Source organism: Clarias gariepinus, chromosome 19 (assembly GCF_024256425.1).
Source record: "Clarias gariepinus isolate MV-2021 ecotype Netherlands chromosome 19, CGAR_prim_01v2, whole genome shotgun sequence".
Lineage (NCBI taxonomy): Eukaryota > Metazoa > Chordata > Actinopteri > Siluriformes > Clariidae > Clarias > Clarias gariepinus.
Genome location: NC_071118.1, coordinates 16,587,381 through 16,597,743, shown reverse-complemented (window position 1 = coordinate 16,597,743; position 10,363 = coordinate 16,587,381).

Sequence of the window (10,363 nt, the reverse complement as noted above, 5' to 3'; positions counted from 1 at the left end):
CGATTCAGTTATGTATCGCAATTCTTTTGTGTGTGATTCATGTTTCGGCACATTGAGTTCAAAATCGATTTTCAAAAGACTCATTACATTTATAATAGGGATCCACCGGTCGATCAGCCAGTGACCAGCATTGGCTATTTTTCAGCTTGACCAATTACGTGGGACCGATTCTGACAAGATTCTGAGTGGTGCAACAGAAATGCATTTTTATGGCCTTACATTATCAAAAGTTGTGCACATTAAAAAGCCTCCGATTTGCCTTTTTCTCCAAACTCTGCAAGCGAATTAGTCACAAAACACAATAAGCACTTATTAGTCTCAAAACACACATTAGAAGTTGCACGCTCAAAACTGCTTAACACATCCCCAAAGACTTTGGAGGCAACTGAAGTGGTAAAACCTCACTGTTTCTTTATAATCCTACAGGTGCTACACTCTGAACAATTCTCACACAGACATCCTGTGTGGTAGGATTGTACTATTTGCTGAGTTTGTTTAGAAATAATAATTATGGTGAATGACATATGAATTTAAATGACAAAAGTAATATAAGGAATGGGCCGCAATTTAAACCGATAATTAAGAAACCTGACCTCGACCCATATCAGCTGCCCAATTACAGGCCAATATCAAACCTCCCCTTCATCTCTAAGATTCTGGAAAAAATACACACCCAAAAATGCTGGGTTGCTTTTTCTACCCAAACGCTGGGTTGCCTCTGTTGGGTCATTTTTCTGGGTTATTTACAAAGAAGGGTAGTTTTTGTTTAACCCAGCTGCTGGGTTGAAGTTTGGTTGGCCCCTTCCCCAAAGTTCACCGGTATATTCAGCGGCTGTCAGCTTTGTGTCTTCTCTTTTGAGTGCATTTAAGGGAAAATGACGTTAAATACAAGGTCTGTATACACATGTTTACTTACCGAAGTCACATATGACTAAAAATTATCACTATATGTAACATTTATTACTGTGTTAAGATTAAACAGTGATCTTCTCACAAATATGCATACCTGGCAACCCCTTCCGATTTTCCCTGAAGACTCCCATTTTTTCACTAGCTAGTAATTTTAAAAAAGTACCACAGCTGTACCGATTACTACTAGATGGAAGTATTAATTTGGGTGATTGTAATGTGCCAGTAGGACAGAAGCCATGCCAATGCATTTCCTCAGTAATTAGCTTGAAATCAACGCAGACCACAAGATCAACTAGTCTCAAAAAATAATAATATTTATGAGCTATATCCTAAAAGCCATGCTTACTTTGCTTATTTTATTTTTGGTAGTAGCGGTCTCCATGTTTTTGTTTCAGGTTACCTATACCCTAGCTTTGTCATTTTTTATTTAGTATCAATCCTATTACACATTAAATTGATAGTCTTTTTCAGTTTAATCTTTGCTATTCAACAAATGTTTTACTTTCTTTCATTTTTTTCTTTCTAAGGTTGGAACCAACATGGTGAAATACCTCTAGCAGGCTGAAGTGTCAAGGCTGTACCCCTACATCCTGACGTTGGGAGATAATGACCAGTGCTGCTCTCAGGCATTCGTCATTCTGGTGGGACAGGCTCTGGAGCAATGCACACTATTTGGGGCAGTTAAAGTGTGCTTCAAGGCATTTTATATTTTTATATAAAACTAATCCAAAGTAGTGTGCTCCTGTATAGGACTTTTTGTAATGTTGCTATGAAATAGCAAGACATACTTGAAAAGTCATAGACAGTGTTTGTATGTTACAATGAGACCAGAGCTGGATAGTTTTGTCCTGCAGAAAAGATATCTAACGTAGTTTAATGCATATATGATGTATGGTTTGCAAAACTTATTATTATTTTTTTTTTAATAGACCATTATATCAAAGTAATTTAACTGTTTAATAGACATGGGTATTTTTTTTTTTTTTTTTTTACAGATTCACTGTAAACATAAAAATAATAATAACCTATTTGTGAGGTAAATTTAACCCAACATTCCAGTTAAAATGAACAACATCTGGGTAGAACATTTGACAAATTTATGTGGTAGAATTAACCCAGCATTATAGTTAAATATGACTCAGCATTTGGGTCGAATATTTAACCCATCTTGCTGGGTTAAACAAATAACCCATTTTTCTCGGGGTAAAATAACCCAGCATGTACTGTAGTTAGTTCAATATTTACCCAGCAGCTGGGTTAAGAACAACCCAAACTGGGTTTTTTTTAACCCAGTATTTTTTAGGGTGTAGTAGTGGAGCAGCTATGCTCATATCTACATAGAAATAGCATACATGAACTGTATCAGTCAGGATTTAGGCCTTATCACAGCACAGAGACAGCACTCGTTAAAGTGGTAAACAACCTCCTATTGGCCTCTGATCAGGGTTGTGTAATTCTGCTTGTATTACTTGACAGCATTGATCATAGTATTCTTCTTCACAAATTAGAAAATGTGGTAGGAATTAAGGGAACAGCCCTTTTTTTTCCTTTACATGCTTCCTCTGGGCAACATAATCCGTAAGCATGGTATTAGTTTTTCATTGTTATGCTGACGACACACAGTTATATGTCTCAGCAAAACCAGATGAGAAAAACCAGCTTAGTAAAGTTGAGCAATGTGTGCAGACCATAAGAGATTGGATGCTAATTAACTTACTTCTGCTTAATCCTGATAATACAGAGGTTCTAGTCATAGGACCGCATACAGCTAGAAGTAAGATTTTAAATCATACTGTAACTTTAGATGGCCTTTCTGTTCCATCAAGTGCAACAGTAAAAGACCTCGGTGTGATTATAGATTCCAGCCTTTCATTTAAAGCTCATGTAGATAAAATTACCAGTATAGCATTCTTTCACCTCAGAAATATTGCCAAGATAAGAAATATACTGTCGCTAAACAATGCAGAAAAACTAGTTCATGCTTTTATCACCTCTAGGTTGGATTATTGTAATGCCTTACTGTCTGGTTGTTCAGCTAGGTGCATAAATAAGCTTCAGCTAGTCCAGAATGCTGCAGCGAGAGTCCTTTCTAGAACCAGAAGGTACGAGCACATCACACCTATCTTATCTTCACTCCATTGGCTATGTGTGAAATTTCAAATTGATTTTAAAATACTACTTTTGAAATATAACTCAATCTGAGTGAACTGCTAGTGTCTTACGATCCGGCAGAGGTTTTTCTTACAAAGCCCCAAACTTCGGGACTCAGACACAGTCTCAGTGTTTAAGTCTAAGCTAAAAACCTATTTATTTAATCAAGCATTTTTATAAATATATTTGTCTTGGGTAAAGAAGCAGATATGTGGGACTCATTGACATAGAGTATTAGGTGAATCTGGTATGTTTAGATGCTGTCTTCCAAACTCTCATTGATCACTGAGGTTTATTAACGGTGAGGTGATTGTTTGCTTTATATCTGAGGAAGCCCTCATGTCTGTGTTTCCTTCTGGCTCTCCCTTTTATTTATGCTGTTGTAGTTAGTCCTGTCGGAGTCTCTGCTTGCACTCTACACTAAATATACATTTACATTATACATTATGTGACTGTGACCATACCTAACTGTTATCTCTCCTCTTCTGCTCTCCCCTCTCCTGTTCTCTCTTCCCCTCTCTCTCTTTCCCTCTCTCTGTCGAGCTACACATGTCATTTCTAAGCTGCCAGTGATCCAGCCTCCCGCTGCCCTCTGGACCTGTCTGACCCATCCTGGTGCCCCGCTTCTGGTTGGAGTTCTCGTCAGATGGACGCCCCGTGTGTCTCTTTGACAGCTGTTTCTCTGAGGACTTGGCTGTAATAGCTCGATAGTTCAGGATTGGAATTTCCTAAATGTCTACCTGAGTCTCCAATAACTACCTGGACTCCATATTAACATCAATTATCATCAACTGTTATAGCTGAACTGGCTAACACACCTAACACACAGTATAGCGGACAGCACCAGACACAGCACCGGGGTGCTGCGCTTATTGTAGCGGGAGACTTTAACAGTGCCAACCTCTTGCCCCAACCGGGGGCGAAAGGACACTGGACCACTGTTACACTACAGTCAAGGACGGCTACAAGGCTCAATCTCGCCCTCCGTTTGGTAAATCCGACCACGCTGCCATCTTCCTCATGGCAAAATACTAACAAAGGCTGAAACAGGAAGTTCCGGTTCAGAGGGAGGTCGCGCGCTGGACGGACCAATCGGTGGCCGCGTTACAGGAAACACTCGATGTCGCAGACTGGGACATGTTCAGAAACAGCTCCGATGATGACGTCAGCGTGTTTTACGGAAGCGGTTGTGGGACTTATCGGGAAACTAGCGGATGATATCGTGGAAAAAAAGACTATTAGAACGTTTCCCAACCAGCAGCCGTGGGTGGATAAAACCATCCGCGACGCTCTGAGATCTCGCACCGCTGCCCACAACACGGGGGACATGGAACCATACAAGGCTGCGTCATACAATGTCCGGAAGGCGGTGAAAGAGGGCGAAGCAGCGCTACGGGAGAAAACTAGAGTCACAGCTCCAACAGAGTGACTCTAGGAGCCTGTGGCAGGGATTAAGGACAATTACGGACTTACGGACTATAAAACACCAACAACCGGTACGCGACTCTGGCAGACGAGCTAAACACCTTCTATGCTCGCTTTGAGGCTGCAGCTAAAGATGCTAGCAATGCTAATGCTAGCGGCTGCAGAAAGGAAGACACTGCCAGCACCGGAAACGAGTTCATCATTACCGAGCATGACGTGCTCGCAGGACTAGACGGCATCTTAGGTTGTATTCTCAGAGCCTGCGCAGACCAGTTAGCTCCTGTGTTTACAGAGATATTCAACATCTTTTTATCTCAGTCGGTGATCCCCACATGCTTTAAAGAGTCCATCATTGTTCCTGTCCCGAAGAAACCTCATCCTGCTTCTCTCAATGACTATCACCCTGTAGCCCTCACCTCAGTAGTGATGAAGTGCTTTGAACGCCTGGTCAGAGACTTCATCATTTCTTCACTACCGGACACACTCGACCCACTACAGTTTGCATACCGCCAGAACCGTTCCACAGACGATGCAATCTTACATCTCCTCCACACATCGCTCACTCACCTGGACACTAGGAAAGGGAATTATGTAAAAATGCTCCTCATCGACTACTGCTCTGCATTTAATACCATAATTCTCTCCACACTCACCACCAAGCTGGAGCACCTGGGACTCAGCTCATCAATGTGTCAGTGGATCTCCAATTTTCTGACTGGCAGACCACAGGCAGTAAGGATGGGCGGACATGTCTCAGCCTCACTCACTCTCAGCACTGGAGCCCCCCAGGGTTGTGTTCTGAGCCCCCTGTTGTACTCTTTGTACACCCACGACTCGTGGCCACTACCAACTCCACCGGCATCATCAAGTTTGCTGACGACACTGTCGTGGTGGGCCTGATCACCAACAATGATGAGTCGGCCTACCTAGAGGAGATTGTAAATCTGGAGAACTGGTGCCAGAGGAACATCTCCTCCTGAATGTCAGCAAGACAAAGGAGCTAGATAGTGGACTTTAGTACAAAGCAGGAGAGGAACTACCAGACCCCCATCATCAACAAGAGCCCAAAGGAGAGAGTGGACAGCTTCCGATACCTCAGTGTTCACATCACGCAGGACCTGTCATGGTCCTGTCACATCAACACCGTGGTAAAAAAGGCCTGGCAGCATCTCTACCACCTCAGATGCTTGAGAGACTTAAGACTGCCCTCTAAGGTGCTCAGGAATTTCTACTCCTGTACCATAGAGAGCATCCTGATGGGAAACATCACGACCTGGTTTGGAAACAGCACCATGCAGGACAGACGAGCTCTGCAGAGGGTGGTGCGATCAGCTGAGCGCATCATCCGCACCGAGCTCCCTGACCTGCACTCGATCTACAGCAAGCGGTGCTGGACCAAGGCCAGGAAGATCATGAAGGACCTCGGCCATCCCAACAATAGACTGTTCTCTCTGTTGCGGTCTGGGAAGTGATTCCGCTCCCTGAAGGCCAACACAGAGAGACTGAGGAGGAGCTTCTTGAATGTATTTTATGTTCAATTCAGTTGTAAAGCTGTTAAATAAAGCTATGGTATAAAACATTTATAGGTATAAAAAAGTTCTAAAAACTTTTTTAAAGGAGAAATTAAGCTTACAGAATCGCAACATTAATTAAATTAGTACCTATGTATTGTGATAATACTGTATTGGGTGGTAACTGATGATTTCCATCACTACTGCCTACCTCTTAGCCTTTGTCCCACTACCACAGGTTCAGCTAATTGTTATCAAGCTAAATCTTCTTTGACCGTTTCCTGCTAAGTCCGTAGTCATATGTATTACCTGTTAAACCTTGGGTTGTCTCTTTTATATATCTGATTATTTTATTTATTTTATTTATTTCATTTTAATTCATACACATTTACATTTCATACAAACTTAAATAATTCTTTTGATTGTGTAAAGCTGCTTTGCGGCAATGACAATTGCTAAAAGCGCTATACAAATAAAATTGAATTGAATTTATTAATTTAATATATTTATTTATTTAATTATTACTTCTCCATTGACTTAACATTTTTTTTAAGCTAAACCTAATTACAGCTCTCTATTTTCTTTTTGCTGTTGTTGTTAATTGTCCTGATTATTCTTTCTAGTTACAGTAAGTCCCCGACTTACAAAGGAGTTCTGTTCCAGGAGCAGGTCCGTAGCTCAGATTCATTCTTAAGTCCGAAGAGTGAGTCTTATAAACCTTTCACACAAATATACCATGTCTTTACTAAGTCTATAAATCATAAAAAACAAACACACAGATTTGGTGTCTGATCCCATGAGTCTGCGCCTCCAAATCGTGAGGGGAATCCTTGTGACGCAGCAGGGTCAGCTGACCTTGTTTAAAGGCAGCCCAGGAAGATGTTGGGGACGACAACTCATTAAAGATTTTTCAAAATTGGGATTATTCATCATCGGGACAACATTACAGGACAGCCATTTTTGATCATTGTGCTTCTGGACTAATTCATTGAAACTGATGAGGCCGACTCATTTCTCCTGCACCCCCACATTTACACACATACATACAATATACCGTACATTGGATATTTTATATGTTTACTTACACACCATAAATATTGTTTATAATTGTAAATATCGGTATCTGGTGCACTGCAGTATCTATTTGTATAATACATGTGAGTTTAACGGGTGCTGTGTGTGGGCTTTAGAGAAGGCATATGTGCAGAGGTGATCATTGGGGAATAATCTTTAATATGGGAAACTGAACATAAAGACACCATGTCCTAACAGGAGCTACACAAAACTTAAACAAAAAACTAAACCAAACAGGAACTTCTAACAGAAACTAAACATAACTTCGAGCTAGACATAGCATAGAGCAAAACATAACCAGTAGGAAAACAAGGCTAGGAGATTAGGTGCTAGACATGACTTGGAGACACATATGGCTAGGAGCTGACACATGACTAGGAGATACACATGGCTAGCAGCTAACACATGGCTAGGCAAAACATAGGCTGACTAAACTGAGACTAGGCTAAGAGATAACATGACAAACTAGGAACAAAACACGACAGTACATAAACAAAACTAAACCAAGAACAACACAAACCAGGAGCTAGGGAAGTGGCATGCCACCAAGACCATGGAACCATAACACCCAGTTAACTTAACAGATGCCAGACAACGAAACTCATCTTAGGCAGACTATTTATAACAAACATAGTTACCCTCGGTTCAGGTGTGCTCCCATCACCTGACCGAGGTGCATTTTGGGTAATGAAGTTTAAAGGAAAACCAAGGAAACACAGGAAACACAAAAGAACACAAAATGTAGTCCAGGAGCATGGCCCTCTGGTGTTCCACCGTGACAGTGAGCTACTTCCGCTATTTTTTCACATCTATAAATGTTCATAGATCCATGGTACGTTTGTATTTATACTTTGTTTCTGTGAACTTTTTTTAGTTTTTCCTTCCATTTTGTGTTGCTGCCTTTGGTTTTCTCCAGACTCTTGACTGTTTCACAAAGATAATTTTCCCAGCCAGGGAAAATAACAAAATTAAATAAATTAATGAATAATAAAAAATAAAAAAAAACTTAACCTAACTGAAACTGTACTACAGTATAATTAACTGTCCTTATACAATCAACTGGCTGATTTCGATGATTTTTTTTGCAGGCTGGTAATTGAAGACAGTCTAAGAGATGCATATTAACAGTAAATACAATACAGTAAATAGATAAATATTATTATCTATTGTCATAAAAAATATAAATGCCTTTGTGCTTTTACCCAAAGATTATAATATATCAAAATTAAAGTTTTTTTTTTCCTTTAACCAACATTCTTTTTTATAAATTTTGTAAAAGGTATAGTTCAAAAGGGCAAAATGTGAAAATCAGTGGATCCTGGAAATTAAAAATGTGCACCAGATGTGAAACAGTGCCAGGAAGAGAATGACGCTCATTAGTAATCAGTAATCAACTGAAAGTCATTAAGAGACAAATGATCAATAATGTACTTCAGCTGTTTCACTGCAAAGCTGGCACTTTTTAGTGTAATGTGAGAGGCCATGTACTCTCAGGAATAATGCGTAGGATTTGGCTTTAAGAGGACAAAATCATAGCAACAACAGGCAGTTAGTTCTGTCCTCCGTGGCAGCTAATTACAAATTCACTTTAAATGCACTCTATTACTCTTTTTTCTTTTTTTTTCATTCTAGACCTGTGGGCAAAAATCATTCATGCCACGATTAGTGGCAAGATTAGCTACCAATTTGGACATATGTAATAGAATATTAACAAAATGTTAACATATGAGGAAATAATTTAATTTAATAATTTCAATAAATGAATTGAAGCCAAAGAGAGACATCTTCTCTTCCAGTGATCTTATAATCTTAGTGAATGAGCTTATGATAACAATGAACAACAATGATATTTTTCTGCAGTGTTAGCATTATGGCTAAACAAATGATATGACTAGTATTTCTAATTTTTGTCTGAACCATTTAGGGGTTAAACATAGGAATCAAATGTGGGAACAACATAATATTTTACAATATATGGGTTTTTGCATATTTTTCATACACAAATATTTGAATCATGGATTTATGTAAAGTATAATGGCAAAACATATAAATGTATTATACATTGGCTCTTGCATACAAGAATAATTTTAAATTCTTCTTTTAAATTTATACTGACATAATATGTGGCACACGGTTTCTTTGACTTTGAAAATAATATTGAAGCATTTTGTTAAGAAATGAGAAAAAAAGAGCATAAAGCACTACTACCTTATTAGGTGTTTCACTACCAAAAAATATCTCGTAATGCTTAGTTTTATGGTGGTCCATTTCCACATACAGCTCATTCAATGTATGATGAATTTGGTTTGAGTCTGTGTTGAAGTCGTGCCCAACAAAGGTCTCCCAAATGGGATATTTTTCTGATAAAATGGCTAATAAAGATTGGTGTTCCTTAAAATGTATTCACCAAGAATTTACTTACTGGTTACTTAAATAAAAACACATGTATAGATGCACTGATGCAATTATCCAATGGCCCTTGTATATGGTACGGTGTCAATATGAGTGAATTCTGTTACAATACTCTTAGATGTCAGTGATTCCCAGTATCCACAAATTATTGTCTTCTCTGTACCCAGGTATGTGTAAAGGTTTTATCGCCAATCACTTGTCTATATCAGTGTTTTATCTATGTACCCTTTTGTGCCTACATCAGTGTTAGTTATGTACCCTTTTGCCTCAGTCGTTTTTTATATAGGTTCTGAAGTTGTAAGAGTCCAAATGAAAATGGATCAGATTGTGGTACTACCCTATAGGTAGGGGTATATTTTAAAATTCTCACAAATAATTAATTAATAAACTGTTTGAGAACGAGTAATCAATGTCCACTCAGGGTGCTGAAATCTCCTAAAACTGTTAAAGTTTGGTGGTGGGAAGCGGGAAGTTGGAGGTATTCGTTGATAATATAGTTTTATATAAGATACTTAGAAACATTTCCATTTATTCAGCCTTGAATTATTAGGATAACTCCAAGTATATTTTCTCTCTTTATTGTCCATTCCCCAGTTTTTTTTAAATATCCTCTGGCCAATGACACTAGCTCACAACACTCCTCTTGCCAATGACACTACTGTAGCCCACAACACTTGCATATTTGGCAGTGAGGATTTTAATGAAGTCTGTAAAAAGCAGTCAGAGCTCTGCCTGCCACTCCATTTGTCATTGGCGTTTAAACAAGACATTTATAGCAGCTTTAGTAAGTTATACTACACATAATACTTACGCTGTACAACACTTAATCAGATTTTATACCTTAATGAAGTACTTAATATTTTCCTATAGAATTTTCC